This window comes from Passer montanus, unplaced genomic scaffold, assembly GCF_014805655.1.
Source record: "Passer montanus isolate IOZ18808 unplaced genomic scaffold, ASM1480565v1 scaffold97, whole genome shotgun sequence".
Classification (NCBI taxonomy): domain Eukaryota; kingdom Metazoa; phylum Chordata; class Aves; order Passeriformes; family Passeridae; genus Passer; species Passer montanus.
In genome coordinates, this window is record NW_024375145.1 from 2187786 (window position 1) to 2203784 (window position 15999).

General features: G+C 45.5%; 1 protein-coding gene across 1 annotated transcript in view; it reads right to left on the minus strand.

Moving 5' to 3' along the window:
• The window catches only part of RASGRF2 (Ras protein specific guanine nucleotide releasing factor 2), a 124130-nt gene that overhangs the window by 98561 nt on the left and 9570 nt on the right, over positions 1-15999 (minus strand). The window lies entirely within an intron of this gene.

Sequence of the window (15999 nt, forward strand, 5' to 3'; positions counted from 1 at the left end):
GAGATTGCCATCCTACTGCCTGACATGGTGTCAGAAAGATAACCCGGTTAATTCAGGTTTCTTGGGAAAAAGAAACCCACAAAGCAATCCCTATCAAGCGTTTAAAATTACCTTTGTTCCAAAGACAAAACAATGCAGAAGTGCTTTTGATAACTAAAGAAAGAAGTTTCAGAGTTCACATTTTTTGACACAACTGGGGAAACTTACTGTCTTGCAACGTCCCAGTTTTGTATCCCCATGTAAAAAAAAAAGAAAAAGAAAAAAGAAAAGGCGTAAGAAGCACATGAATTTACTTGCTTGCTGTGAAAAGGATCACCAAGCCCACCCTTCCACCCAAACTCTGGGTGCAGACCCAGTGTCCCAAGCCTTGTGTGGCTCCCAGCAAACAGCTCCAGTGTCACTGTGACGTGTGGGGGCTTCTTTCTCATCCTCCTCCTCCTCCTCCTCCCCAGAGGAACTCCGAGTGCAATCAAAAAGCACAAAAACCACTTTAAATTCAGTTGACAAGACCCACGGGATCGTTTTTATTCTCCTCCCACACCTTTTCCTTTCAACAGAACATTGTTGGCTCTATGAACACAAGCTGCAGTTGTCTCAAGAGCTGCTGAGTAAAACACAGATATAACAGAGTTATAAAATAATTTGTGTACAAACAGAATACAGCAGAGGTGTGACAGGTTACAGCTCTTGCTATCCTGGCTCAAATTAGCCACCACTCAGTGGCCACAGCCACTTGCTAGTCCTTAAATGATCCAGAGAATGGGGGAAGAGCAGAGTGTTCCCAAAAATGGTCCACAAAATCATAAAAACACAACTTCTGGGGGCTGCTACTCAGTGATTGAAATGACAGAGTTATTATTTTTCTAATAATTGTAAAATGAAGGCATGTGCTATTACAAAACACAGCAGGCAAATGCTTTACTTGCTATCAGTGTGCATATCTCTTATTCTTTTCATAAGAGATATGAACCTAATTTTGTCTTGCAGTACAACTAAACAAGTTTGCTTTTCAAAAAAAAAAAAAAAAAAAAAAAAGATGGTTTTCTAGTACCACAGCTTGAATAGTTGAACAAATCTTAACACTAAGAGACACGTCACAGCTCCCTACATTTTTACAGGTTTGCCTTTTAGACATTTCAAGTTACCAGGGAAACCCATATCTTGTAAATATTTATATCAGATAAATCTTTAAATTTCCACAAGTGCTGGTCTATGCCATTGCCCCAGCTAAAGGAGCACCATTTAGGGGTGACACACTGAACATCAGCTTGCTCACAGTTCCTCTGAAGCACACAGCAGGGCAGTGATAATGTCACTCAGCCACAGGGGTTGTGCAGCAGAGTCCTGATAAAACCAGCTGCAGGCCATTCTGCAGCCTAACCAAGTGACAGATGTCCCAGTATAATTTGGGGCCTGTGCACAGGAAAAGCACCATGTCCTGCTAGGAAGGTCAGTCATCCAAATTCAGCTATTTGCACTGCTGGGCAGAGAGCTGGGATGAAGGTTTTCCACGTGCTTCTGCCAGCCACTCACCCAACAGCACCAGAATAATTCAGGATTGTGGGTGTTTCACTCCCAGCAGTGTGTCCTCTGATTTAGCTGGCTGGATTAGGACCACCAGGCTGAAACCTTATGATCACCAAAATAAAAGGAAAGCTCCACCTAAATCCCAGAGGACTCTGGGCCTTGGTGTCTGACTCTGATGTCACTGGGGTTAAAAAGGTGCAGTTCCAGCCTGCATCACCCACCACTCCCTGCACTTCTCCCTCCTGCACTAACTCCCAAACAAATTTGTAGGCACTGGAAATACACCACAAGCTGAAGGTCCTTATAGAAATTAATGGTTCTTTTTGCTCAAGGTTTTGTTCCACACCCCTGCTCAGTGAGTTCTCCCTGTCCTGTGTGCAGGTGTGAGGAGCAGCAGGTCACATCTCCTGCACACTTGAAAAACTCAACAGAGACAACCAAAACCCACCTGCCATTATTTATTCAGTACAAAGAAGAGAAAACACGTTTTTACAAAGTACTGAAGTTTTTATCTATTACCTGTGAAAGAAAAGAAACAACAAGGCATAAACCAGACACAAACACAGATCAACAAACATGTCATTGTTATGATACAGGTACCTTAGGAATAGAAAATTTGTATTTTTCTGTCTGCTATCCTAATTCTCTTCCTTCCTTGAATATTGCAGAAAATAAATACTACATGCCACATATCAGGCAGGCTCATAAAACAAATCAAAGTGTTGGAAAAACAATAATTAGCATCCCTTTTTGAAGATTTCTATAGGCACAAAAGGTAGTAGGAATCTATTTTTAATGTAATGTGGGAAATTCCCACAATTCAAGAAAACAAAAACTGTTTCTGGGCCACAGGCACAGTCTGTAATGCTGATGGGGCAAAACCTTCTCTCTCCACCTTCACACCAAAGGCAGGGTGGAAAAGAGCTCATTTCAGGTGAGCAGAGCATAAAATTCTTACAGGAAGTAATTGAAGCACCAACAATCTGGTTGTGAGGTAAACTATCTTGATACTAATTCTGATACTCCAGACACTAAACTGTCTCATGCTGAGAGCTGAACCTGCACAGCTGCACCGTGCCCAGGTTCCTCACTCTTCACCCCAGAAAGGCTTTGCTGCCCCTGTGCACAAGTGACCTTCACACAGCCCAGTGTGGGTGGGTCAGAGCTGCAGTGACACAGGAAAAGGTTTCCCAGTGGTTTGTGCAATTCAGACACACTTCCAAAAAGCTGTTCGTAGCCATTTTCCTCCTCAGACCTGCCCAAAATACTTTTTCCTGCACCCCGACCTGCCAACCCCAGCAGTCCCCAGTGGCTGCTGCCAGCAGTCTCAGGGATCACTCCTTGCTATTGATAACTCATTGGGCTACCTAAAAACTGGGGGCAGACCAAGTTAGGAGAATAAAAAGCAGTATTATTTATTGAAGGGCCTTCAGGTACATTTTGGGCAGGCAAAACCCTCCCTCAGGGGCTGCAGCCAAAATGAACAACAGCTCACGGGTTTCCACACTTTCATAAGTTTGGTCCATTTGCATATTGGGGGTTAATGTTCTAATTACAGCTTCAGGTAATGAAGTGAAAGACCTTTTGGTTTTGATCAGCAGCTCAGTGGTGTGCTGCTCAGGGCGGATCATGTCCTGCACCTCAGGGCTCAGGGCAAGGACAGACCCTCTGTGGTGATCACACACCAGGGCAGGCAGACTGCTCTCTTTAATTAGCTTATTCCACTGTTTCTCCACGTACACTCATCCCATTCCCTGCCTTAGGCTCCTCCTGGAGTCACCCCATAGCAAGTCCAGTGCAGCCCTAAAGCTGTTCCCTGCTTCCCATAGCCAGAGCTCAGCCTCCAGGTGACCTCAGGCCCTTTCCCTGACTTCTGCTAATTCTAGCTCAGGTGGCAATCCACTCACAAAATCACTGGATTTTGTGTGACTAACTGCCTGGGAAGTCATTCATTGCCAATTTACACTTGCTTACTTTCATTACAGGTGGCCATTCCAAATATTTCAAGTATTTAAGGCATATAACAAAATTTGGCAGAAGTCCAATGTGAAAATTTCCTGAACCACAAAAGAAAGCTCTCACTGCTAAATGGGAAGGCTGCTACCATGTAGTTTCCCATCGATTTTTTTAAGTAAAAGAAAGGCTAAAGGTATTGTACACATACCCAGAGAAACTGATTTTCCCCGAAAATTGTTGTCCTCTTTTGTTGTGAAATTATTGTCTATGTTTAAGGCATGGTGTGGGACAATCATTGCTTATAAAACCAGCATATTTCCATCAGGTGCAATGTCTCCAACTCATGTAATTCCCTGGAAAACCCTACCCAGCCATCAGCTGCCAAGCCCAGGAGAGAGTGAGGATCAAACCCTTGGCGTGTGGTGGTGGAGCTGCTTTGACATAATCCACACTCAACCTGCTGCAGGAGCCAGGCTGGAACCGTCCCACATTAATTTCATAACTATGAATGGCAGGTAATTAATGCCTTACAGCCCAGGGCTGACACCCCACGTGCTGGTGCCACCCCTGCAGAGGTTGTCCCGTGCTCTCTGTCCCTGAATGTCCTCTCAGGGGTGCTCTGTGCCCCACCACACCAACCCGCAGGTGCCTGGGGCTCTGCAATCACAAACTCAGCTTTTCTGGCCTCAAAAACTGAGGTATTTTTGGCCCCACTCATCTCCTAGGGCAGGCCATCGGGAAGCAAACATCATCTGCTGACAAAAAGCTGCAGTGCATGGCATCACTGCAGGAGCACTGCAATCCCTTTTTCTTTTATTTGGCCAGAAAGTGCCCTGGATGAAAGGTCTGCAGCCACACACAGGAGTCCAGAGGCTCTCAAACAAATTGCAGGCTCCAACCTCAGTGTCCCGGACACTGCCCCAGGGAAACAGGGCTCACACTCAGCTCAGAGAAGGCAGCAGAGCTCCTTGGTACCAAGGCAGGGGTGCACAGCCATTCGGAGAAAATAAATTGGGGGTTTGGTGGTGAAATGCTGAGCCAGGCAGCAGTGCCACAATTGCCAGTGATCTCCTGTTCTGCCCCCACCAGAACAGCTCAGACCACACACCAGGCATCAGTTCCCACGTATGAGGGTGGGTGTCTGGCTAGGACACCAATTCTACTGCTGGTTTCCAATGCCTTATTTTTTTCTTTTTTTTAATAGATTAGATGACCGTGTATACTTAAGACAAAGATATTATTCCTGCTGGCTGTCAACTGATTCTGGAAAGCCAGAAATTCTGGCCTGCTGGTGATGAGGCTAACCCTACAGGAGATGTGCAAGCATTATTTTTAAAACATAGCCTGTGGCAGGGACATGGAAGTTACATAAAAATTTTAAAAACTCAGGCCAGCTCTAAGTGTGATGGGTGCCAAGTACAGTAGGAAAGAATTATTCCTGCCACATTTGATGATAGCAGTTATGTTGGCACACCTCAAAGAATAAATTTAACTAAGTACATTTAATAAGCACATTTCTGAACTGCAAGAAGGAGCTCTTGCAGGTGATGAGAGAGGGTTAAATGGGCTTACTTTGGAAACCTATCTTATAAATGTTTCAAAGCTTTGCAATACTCTGCCACACTCTAAAAATTAATAAATTTAATATTGACTAACACGAAATATATTAAATTTTATGTAATATTTAATAACACTAAATATACCATTTTTAGAACGCTTATGTTCACCTGCAGACCCCAGCATGTTCCAGCTCCACAAACAACCTTCAGCGAGCACCAGCAAACCACGCCAGAAATTAAGCCAATGCTGCTTATCTAGCACGTAAGAAAATAACCTAAGTTTTTAAAACAAATATCTCAACTGCTAAGCCTAAGACACCCTCAGAGCTTTCAGTATCAACACCCACAACAGAAATGTGCATCTCTCCACCCTCCCAAGCCCACGGTGTGCACTCCTTGCTGGTGATCCAGGGACTGCTGCTGGCTGCTCCGTGTTTGGGATGCCAGCAGGTGCCAACACTTCCATGTAGTCCAATCTGGAATGTCTGCTGCATCTCCCTGTGCCTGCCTGTGACTGTGGATGGCAAGATAAGCATGCCCAGCTCCGGGATGGGCATGGATGATGGATGATGGATGATGGATGGATGGATGGATGGAGGATGGATGGATGATGGATGGATGGATGGAGGATGGATGGATGATGGATGGATGGATGGAGGATGGATGGATGATGGATGGATGGATGGAGGATGGATGGATGATGGATGGATGGATGGAGGATGGATGGATGATGGATGGATGGATGGAGGATGGATGGATGATGGATGGATGGATGGAGGATGGATGGATGATGGATGGATGGATGGAGGATGGATGGATGATGGATGGATGGATGGAGGATGGATGGATGATGGATGGATGGATGGAGGATGGATGGATGATGGATGGATGGATGGAGGATGGATGGATGATGGATGGATGGATGGAGGATGGATGGATGATGGATGGATGGATGGAGGATGGATGGATGATGGATGGATGGATGGAGGATGGATGGATGATGGATGGATGGATGGAGGATGGATGGATGATGGATGGATGGATGGAGGATGGATGGATGATGGATGGATGGATGGAGGATGGATGGATGATGGATGGATGGATGGAGGATGGATGGATGATGGATGGATGGATGGAGGATGGATGGATGATGGATGGATGGATGGAGGATGGATGGATGATGGATGGATGGATGGAGGATGGATGGATGATGGATGGATGGATGGAGGATGGATGGATGATGGATGGATGGATGGAGGATGGATGGATGATGGATGGATGGATGGAGGATGGATGGATGATGGATGGATGGATGGAGGATGGATGGATGATGGATGGATGGATGGAGGATGGATGGATGATGGATGGATGGATGGAGGATGGATGGATGATGGATGGATGGATGGAGGATGGATGGATGATGGATGGATGGATGGAGGATGGATGGATGATGGATGGATGGATGGAGGATGGATGGATGATGGATGGATGGATGGAGGATGGATGGATGATGGATGGATGGATGGAGGATGGATGGATGATGGATGGATGGATGGAGGATGGATGGATGATGGATGGATGGATGGAGGATGGATGGATGATGGATGGATGGATGGAGGATGGATGGATGATGGATGGATGGATGGAGGATGGATGGATGATGGATGGATGGATGGAGGATGGATGGATGATGGATGGATGGATGGAGGATGGATGGATGATGGATGGATGGATGGAGGATGGATGGATGATGGATGGATGGATGGAGGATGGATGGATGATGGATGGATGGATGGAGGATGGATGGATGATGGATGGATGGATGGAGGATGGATGGATGATGGATGGATGGATGGAGGATGGATGGATGATGGATGGATGGATGGAGGATGGATGGATGATGGATGGATGGATGGAGGATGGATGGATGATGGATGGATGGATGGAGGATGGATGGATGATGGATGGATGGATGGAGGATGGATGGATGATGGATGGATGGATGGAGGATGGATGGATGATGGATGGATGGATGGAGGATGGATGGATGATGGATGGATGGATGGAGGATGGATGGATGATGGATGGATGGATGGAGGATGGATGGATGATGGATGGATGGATGGAGGATGGATGGATGATGGATGGATGGATGGAGGATGGATGGATGATGGATGGATGGATGGAGGATGGATGGATGATGGATGGATGGATGGAGGATGGATGGATGATGGATGGATGGATGGAGGATGGATGGATGATGGATGGATGGATGGAGGATGGATGGATGATGGATGGATGGATGGAGGATGGATGGATGATGGATGGATGGATGGAGGATGGATGGATGATGGATGGATGGATGGAGGATGGATGGATGATGGATGGATGGATGGAGGATGGATGGATGATGGATGGATGGATGGAGGATGGATGGATGATGGATGGATGGATGGAGGATGGATGGATGATGGATGGATGGATGGAGGATGGATGGATGATGGATGGATGGATGGAGGATGGATGGATGATGGATGGATGGATGGAGGATGGATGGATGATGGATGGATGGATGGAGGATGGATGGATGATGGATGGATGGATGGAGGATGGATGGATGATGGATGGATGGATGGAGGATGGATGGATGATGGATGGATGGATGGAGGATGGATGGATGATGGATGGATGGATGGAGGATGGATGGATGATGGATGGATGGATGGAGGATGGATGGATGATGGATGGATGGATGGAGGATGGATGGATGATGGATGGATGGATGGAGGATGGATGGATGATGGATGGATGGATGGAGGATGGATGGATGATGGATGGATGGATGGAGGATGGATGGATGATGGATGGATGGATGGAGGATGGATGGATGATGGATGGATGGATGGAGGATGGATGGATGATGGATGGATGGATGGAGGATGGATGGATGATGGATGGATGGATGGAGGATGGATGGATGATGGATGGATGGATGGAGGATGGATGGATGATGGATGGATGGATGGAGGATGGATGGATGATGGATGGATGGATGGAGGATGGATGGATGATGGATGGATGGATGGAGGATGGATGGATGATGGATGGATGGATGGAGGATGGATGGATGATGGATGGATGGATGGAGGATGGATGGATGATGGATGGATGGATGGAGGATGGATGGATGATGGATGGATGGATGGAGGATGGATGGATGATGGATGGATGGATGGAGGATGGATGGATGATGGATGGATGGATGGAGGATGGATGGATGATGGATGGATGGATGGAGGATGGATGGATGATGGATGGATGGATGGAGGATGGATGGATGATGGATGGATGGATGGAGGATGGATGGATGATGGATGGATGGATGGAGGATGGATGGATGATGGATGGATGGATGGAGGATGGATGGATGATGGATGGATGGATGGAGGATGGATGGATGATGGATGGATGGATGGAGGATGGATGGATGATGGATGGATGGATGGAGGATGGATGGATGATGGATGGATGGATGGAGGATGGATGGATGATGGATGGATGGATGGAGGATGGATGGATGATGGATGGATGGATGGAGGATGGATGGATGATGGATGGATGGATGGAGGATGGATGGATGATGGATGGATGGATGGAGGATGGATGGATGATGGATGGATGGATGGAGGATGGATGGATGATGGATGGATGGATGGAGGATGGATGGATGATGGATGGATGGATGGAGGATGGATGGATGATGGATGGATGGATGGAGGATGGATGGATGATGGATGGATGGATGGAGGATGGATGGATGATGGATGGATGGATGGAGGATGGATGGATGATGGATGGATGGATGGAGGATGGATGGATGATGGATGGATGGATGGAGGATGGATGGATGATGGATGGATGGATGGAGGATGGATGGATGATGGATGGATGGATGGAGGATGGATGGATGATGGATGGATGGATGGATGGATGATGGATCTGTTATTACCCTGTTGCATGGAGAGGTTTGCTGCTCTGGTGACACAAATAAACACGGAGAGCAGCCCTTTGTCATCAGCAGGGCCCCAGCAGCCCCGGGGACACCACAGCAGCACAGGGTGGCCCAGCTGTACCCACACACAGACCCACTCACTGCAGACAGTTCACAGCACCCCAAATTTCCTCTCTCACCAGGCCAGGCAGCTCCAGCAACACCCAATACCAGCTGCATAAATAAACCTGCAGCTACTCCTGCCTGTGAAGAAGGATTTTATTGAGGCTGTGGGCGACCAAAGATTTCCAGCACAGCCACCTGGCAGAGGACAAGGGGCTTACAAGGAAAATAGGAGAGGTATTGAGACTTCTTGCTGGTAGAGAAGGATATTGTAGCCTACTGACAGTTATAGCCATAACAATTTATTCCATGAGACAACTCTTGTTCAATACAGACACTGCCAACAACCAAGCCTGCCCTCACTGACAAAGCGAGTTTCCAGTATCTCACTAAATTAGTTGTTGCCCTTTAAGTCCTTGCCTAAAAATAAATAAATAAACAAACAAAATCTTTAAAAACCAAATCAACCCAGGAAACAATGTTATGACATACTCTATTGTGCCACATTGTGATCCCAACACTGAAAACAAGACGTGGTGCCAATAATTCCAGGCTGAAACTTTCCACAATTTTACCTTAGCAGCCCTGTGCTTGTCTCAAATAGCTCATGGAAAGTGCTGGTACTCTAAGCACATTTAACACACTCCAGTTTCCAAATAACAACTAGACATGAACATACACCAACATTTTCATGGCATGAGTAAACTACAATGGAAGCTGCAGGTTATACATAAAATCCATGCAGAACTGGATGCTATTATTGATGTAAGTATTACTTAGTAATAATTAATTTGACAGGTTCATGATTCAGGGGGTTTTAAGAGTGCAAAGGGAGCAGCCTGAATCTAGTAAGTGTTTTTAATCAAATGAGTCAATTACATTTGAATACTGTTCTTTGGAAGCTTTCAAAACTCCCTTTCAAATATGTTTTCCATTAATTATCCACACTTCCCTCAGCACTCCACCCCACTCATATCCTTCCTGACCTGGGTGACTTAAAAATAACCTTGAATCAAGAAAGAACATCAGGAAATATAAATGGAAATGGCAGCTGATCAACTCTTAATAAAAGGGACATGGTATTAAAGCAGATCAGGCACCTGGTCCCACTTGATATATTTAGAAAAGTCTACTGAAGTCACTTAGATTAAATAATCCACCACTGTGAAATTGCATCAGGTAAAGGACAGACATTTAATTTGTGTCTTTGATGTAGGGAACACCATTTATGTATTTTTATGGAAGTAAGTGGAGTGGGAATAAACAAATCTTCACAAAGATTTGTGCTAGGGAGTGTCCCAGCTTTACAAATGATCCACCTTCAGTACACCAGCTAGGGATTCCCCAAATAAACCCCAGGGGGAGGAGATTGAATAAAAAGCCACCTGAGTGAACAGCAGGGAGAAGGAAAGGGTAAGGGAAAAATCAGAAAGGAAATGGGCCAAGAAGTGACACACGCTGGAGCCAGGTGAGTCCTGGCAGTGTCTGGAATGTCCTGAAGCTGAACAACCACATCCCCCTCTGTGCTTCCACCTCTGCAATAACACAGCCCAAAAAATTGATTTTACATTCCCCAGGGCAGCAAAACTTGGGGTTTTTGAAATATTGTTACTGCTCAGCACAGGGAGAATACAAAAGGCAGAAAACCACTGAATTACAGATATATTCCAAGTAACTCAAGACAAGGAAAAAAGGCTTCAGCTTGAGTTAGCAGCAGTTATATCACATTCTGTTCATTAGTGCATAAAAGTTTAAAGTTAAGTTTATTCTAGTTGCACAATTTTTTCCTGCTACAACTTAAACGTGAGCCAAGCTAGAATGACTACTTCAAATTTAAATCAGATGGGAAGCGATTAAAAAAGAAAACAACCTTTTTTACTCCCCCAGAAAAAAAAAAAAAAGTTAAAGAAAAAACACATGCCACATATATGGTGCACTAAAATGTGCATTAAAGAAAAAAAAGCATGTCAAAGGCACAAGAAGGCAGACAGAGTTTTCACCTTTTTATTTTGCAATAAACTCGTAAGAATTCTAAATTTTTCGTTATGGTTCTGAGCCAATAGTAAATTTCTTCCAGAAAGAAGAGGAGACTGATCACTGTGCAGCAACTTGCAACAATGTCCTGGCATATATATTTCTTTTCACACGTGATTCCACTTCCTGACAACAAGCAGAGAGGAAAATTTAAGAAAGCAGAGTGGGAAGCCTTGCTGCCCTACCAAAAAAAAAAAAAAAAAAATTCCTACTATTTGGGCCAACAGAACTGAATGTGCTGGGTGAAGGTTCAATGTCATCTTTCACTGCCCTCGGGGCCTGGTCCTTCAGGGAGTTTTAATCCCCATCCCTGCTGGAGGCTGTCAGGCTCTGGTGTAATTTCCTCTTTGTGCATCCCTCTGACCACCCCAAATCCCTCCTTGCCCCATGTCTCTGGAAATGCTTCCCAGGAGGATCTTCCTCATCACCTTCCCAGGGGCTGCAGTGACACTGGTGGTCGTGGCCATCCCTGGGATGTGAGGGATGATTTCTGGGAGGCATCTGCTCTCTCCCAGCCACTTTTCAAGGCTCACTCCAGCAAAAAGTCTGGGTGACACTGGACTGCACTAGGAAATCATTGAAGAGTATGTGCGGCTTCCAAGTCAAACAGGTTTGTGCTCCTGAGCCACTCAAAAATTTAGAAAATTCTGATTATTTTGTATTACACCACAGTAATTTGGAGAGGGAAAAAACTGTCTGTTTTTGCTGCATGTAACTGTCAAAAGCTGACATTACTGTAAGGTGGGAAAGAATAAATATCAAAACTTATTAGCAAAGATGAAAAACACAATTCAGAAAGATGAGGTGCCTTTCACTGCTCAGAATAAGAGGACTTGGTTGCTCACACTTCTCCAGCCACCCTAAAACCATCAGAGAAAGTCAGGGTCTCTCAGCCAGGAGAGGGAGAGATGCTCACAGCAAGAAATAAAGGGTGGCTGCCCTGGAAGCTGCTGAAGGAGCTGCAGAAACAGGACACAGTGAGCTGGAGATCCATGGGAAAGGACACAAATGATGAACACAGGTTTTGTTCTGCTCCTGCTCACAGCTGGAGTCACTTTCTGCCCTGCTCCCGGTGAGAGCAGCACAGGGACTGACCCAGAGCTCCCAGCACTGCAGCCTGGAAGCACCACACTGACATTTGTGGGGCAGAAACCAGGCCAGGAATATGCACCAAAAGCAGCTGGAAATTTACAGGAGGCAAAACAAATGCTGGAGGGAAAGGGTCAGAGAGTGGGGGACACTACAAAAAGGGAGCAAAAGTGTGAACAAACTCTTGATGTTACCCTGGCAATGAATGTCAGTTATTTAAAAAGTCATATATTCACCTGTGAAAAACGCCAATCACTTGTTTTTGAAATTTTAAAAGTTCAATAGTAATAAAATGGCTATAAAAATAGTAATGTAATTAGAGTGATAAAGTTTGAACAGTTGAGATTAGGACAACATGAGACAATAAAAACAAAGAGATAGGGACGTCCGGGTACCTTTTTCAGGGCAACACAAGCCCGATAAAGCACCCCATTAACAGAGGATTAACCCTTAAAAACAACAGCCTGTTGTATATTCATACACCTCACACAGGATGCATAAATTCCACTAAAACACAGGATTCTGCCTGGTCACTGTCAGCTTCTTCCTCTCAATCCTCATGACCTCTTCCAGTCTGAGCGAGGTGGGCAGAAGTTAGTTTTGTGCTGATAAGGGAGCCATAAATTCCCTTTCTCTGAAAGATTTAGGTGTCCTGTGGCTGCTATCTGGGGCCAGTCCTTTCTTAAACAAATATCTTGCACAGCATCGACTTCTATTTTAACATTGTGTTATAACCTAAAACTATATTTAAGAAAATTAATACAGCATAATTTTCTGACATACTCATACAATATTCATTCTAATACTTACAAAAAGCCAATCATAAAATACACATTTTTCACATCACCCTTCTGATGCAAGTGGTATTAAGGAGACCTGCTACAATTACAAATAACTGGCTCACAAAATAAATATTAGGAATAAAATCTCTCTCCAGTTTGAGCCGCAATTTAGGCTGGTTTGTGTCTGCAGAAGTCACAGCAGAGACAGGAAGCTGGTTCAGCGGGGTGAGAGGGGCTCAAGAGGGAAATAACTCAGCACACAGGTGGCCCAGACAAGCATCCTTCTGCTCTGGATCACACAGGGAATGAACACACGTCAGATATACATTTAAACACACTCAAAAATAAAAATAAATGTAAAAAATCAAAGATGCATTTGCAGAAAGTCAATGATCTGTCTGAAGCAGTGCTGGGAAGAAACTTGGGAAGAAACTTTAGTTTTTCCCCTCTTCCCGCATTTGCAGAAAGTCAATGATCTGTAGGAAAACCTGTCTGAAGCAGTGCTGGGAAGAAACTTTAGTTTTTCCCCTCTTCCTTTCCAGGGCAGGTAAATATATTTATTTGTCTCACACAGACACAAATGGCACTGGTTTACTGGTTTATCTCACACAGAGACAAACCACTTGGCATCTCTCTCAGTTTGTCAGGTTGATGCCTTTTTGAGCTACCCAAAACCAGAGGCCAGACAGAATTAAGGGAATAAAATTACTGAGGGCCCTTCAGGTACATTTAGAGCAGACAAAGCCTCCCAGGGGCTACACCCAAAAATGGATGATGGGTCTCGGGTTTTCACACTTCTACAAGTTTTGTCCATTTGCATATTGGGGGTTAATGTTCTAATTACAGCTTCAGGTAATGAAGGTTCAGGTAATTGACCCCAATTCATCTCCCCAACTCAGTTTTGTTTGCATTTCTGGGCCCTGGGGCAGTGAGGTGTCCCTGACTGCCAGGCCTGGAGAGGAATTGTTGTGTCTGCCCAGAACGGGACAGCAGCAGCTGGCACTGAATGTGGAGTTTGGAGTTAGGCACTAAAGAACTGCAGGATCACAAATGTATAATAAAAATAAAGGTTAATATCCTGAGGCATCAAGGTGTCTCACCAAGGGCCAATCCCCTTGGCTGGCCCACAGGCACAGGGATGCAGAGCAGCACCCAGGGTCTGTAAATTACTCCAGCATCACCCCAGGGGTGCAGACAGAGCCCTGGCAGGTCTGCAGCCCTGTGCCAGGGCAGCCCTGCTGAGAGCTCTCCCGGGTGTGAGAAATAGCTACTCACTGCTCATAAATCTACAAAGGTTTATTAAACCTTATCATGAATACCACAAAAGACTGAATACAGAAAATATTATGGCGCTGGGAGCAGAGGATTTCCCCCACCACATGCTCACCCACACAATGGAGATTTTGCCTTTTAACCCTTTTGCCCCTCTCAAAGTTCTGTCCATCAACTCCTTCTTCCCTGCCCAGTCAGAACCCAGGACATCCCTCTGGGTGCCCTGGATGCCTCAGAGACCCTGGCAGGAAGCCAAAGACACCTGGGAATTCCATCTCAACCCAGGCAGCAAATTACCAACGTTATATGAAGAACTACAGGTCACAAAAGTTTCAGTAGCAATCACAGGGTGAAGGGAAAAACTATGGAGCACTGTACAGGGGGTTTTGTATGTTGTACAGGGGGTTTGAAATTCTGTACAGGGGGTCAGGGGTTCTAAGATGGAGGAATTTGGGCGTGCCCTGTCCTTCTTCTTTCTTCTCCCTGGCATCCATGTTCAGGATGATGTTGGCATGTGTGGATTGGTTCATGGTGAAGGTGCACTTGCCAACAAGGGCAGAAAGTATTGGAAATTAAAGGTAAATATCTAATATGTAGTTTTCACTATAAAAGAGACCCCGTGGGCAGGAGAGAGTGCCCTTGGCTGTCTTGCTGATCAGACCTGGCTGGACAGACAGAAAAACTTTGTAGATAAGGAACAATAAACTCAACTGAAGAGCAAAAGCAAGAGTCCAGACTCCTTCAAAGCGTGGCCTGCCCAGAACCACCTTTTCCCTGCTGGGGCAGAGACAAGTGACAGCCAGCCCCGGCAGCCTGGGGCAGTGAATGCAGTGCCAGGGTGCAAAGAGCCCTTCCTGGGAGCTTCCTCCCCTCAGCAGACCCTGCCTCAGCCACCACGCTCAGGTGAGACCTGTTGTGATGCACGTCTCCTGATCAGCAGAGACCAGAAATTCTCACACCGTGTGTGTGGCACTCACATTCCCTGAACAAATTCTTTCACCCAGATTTTTCCTCCAGGAAAAGGAAAAAAAATCCTTATCTCATTTGCTTCTCCTGTGTTTTGCTCCTGTGGAATGTGGTTGGAGATTGTTTACCCACAGGTGATTGTTCCATTAAATTCCGGTGTGAGTTGTTTTCACTCTTTTGCCAATCAGTTCCAAGCTGTGTCAGGACTCTGGAGAGAGTAGCCCCGGCAGCCTGGGGCAGTGAATGCAGTGCCAGGGTGCAAAGAGCCCTTCCTGGGAGCTTCCTCCCCTCAGCAGACCCTGCCTCAGCCACCACGCTCAGGTGAGACCTGTTGTGATGCACGTCTCCTGATCAGCAGAGACCAGAAATTCTCACACCGTGTGTGTGTGGCATTCACATTCCCTGAACAAATTCTTTCACCCGGATTTTTCCTCCAGGAAAAGGAAAAAAAAATTCTTATCTCATTTTCTTCTCCTGTGTTTTGCTCCTTTGGAATGTGGTTGGAGATTGTTTACCCACAGGTGATTGTTCCATTAAATTCCGGTGTGAGTTGTTTTCACTCTTTTGCCAATCAGTTCCAAGCTGTGTCAGGACTCTGGAGAGAGTCAAAAGTTTTCATTATTATCTTTTGAGCATTCCGTCTGTATCCTTTCTGTATTCCTTAGTATAGTTCAGCATGGTATTCTTTAATATAATACTG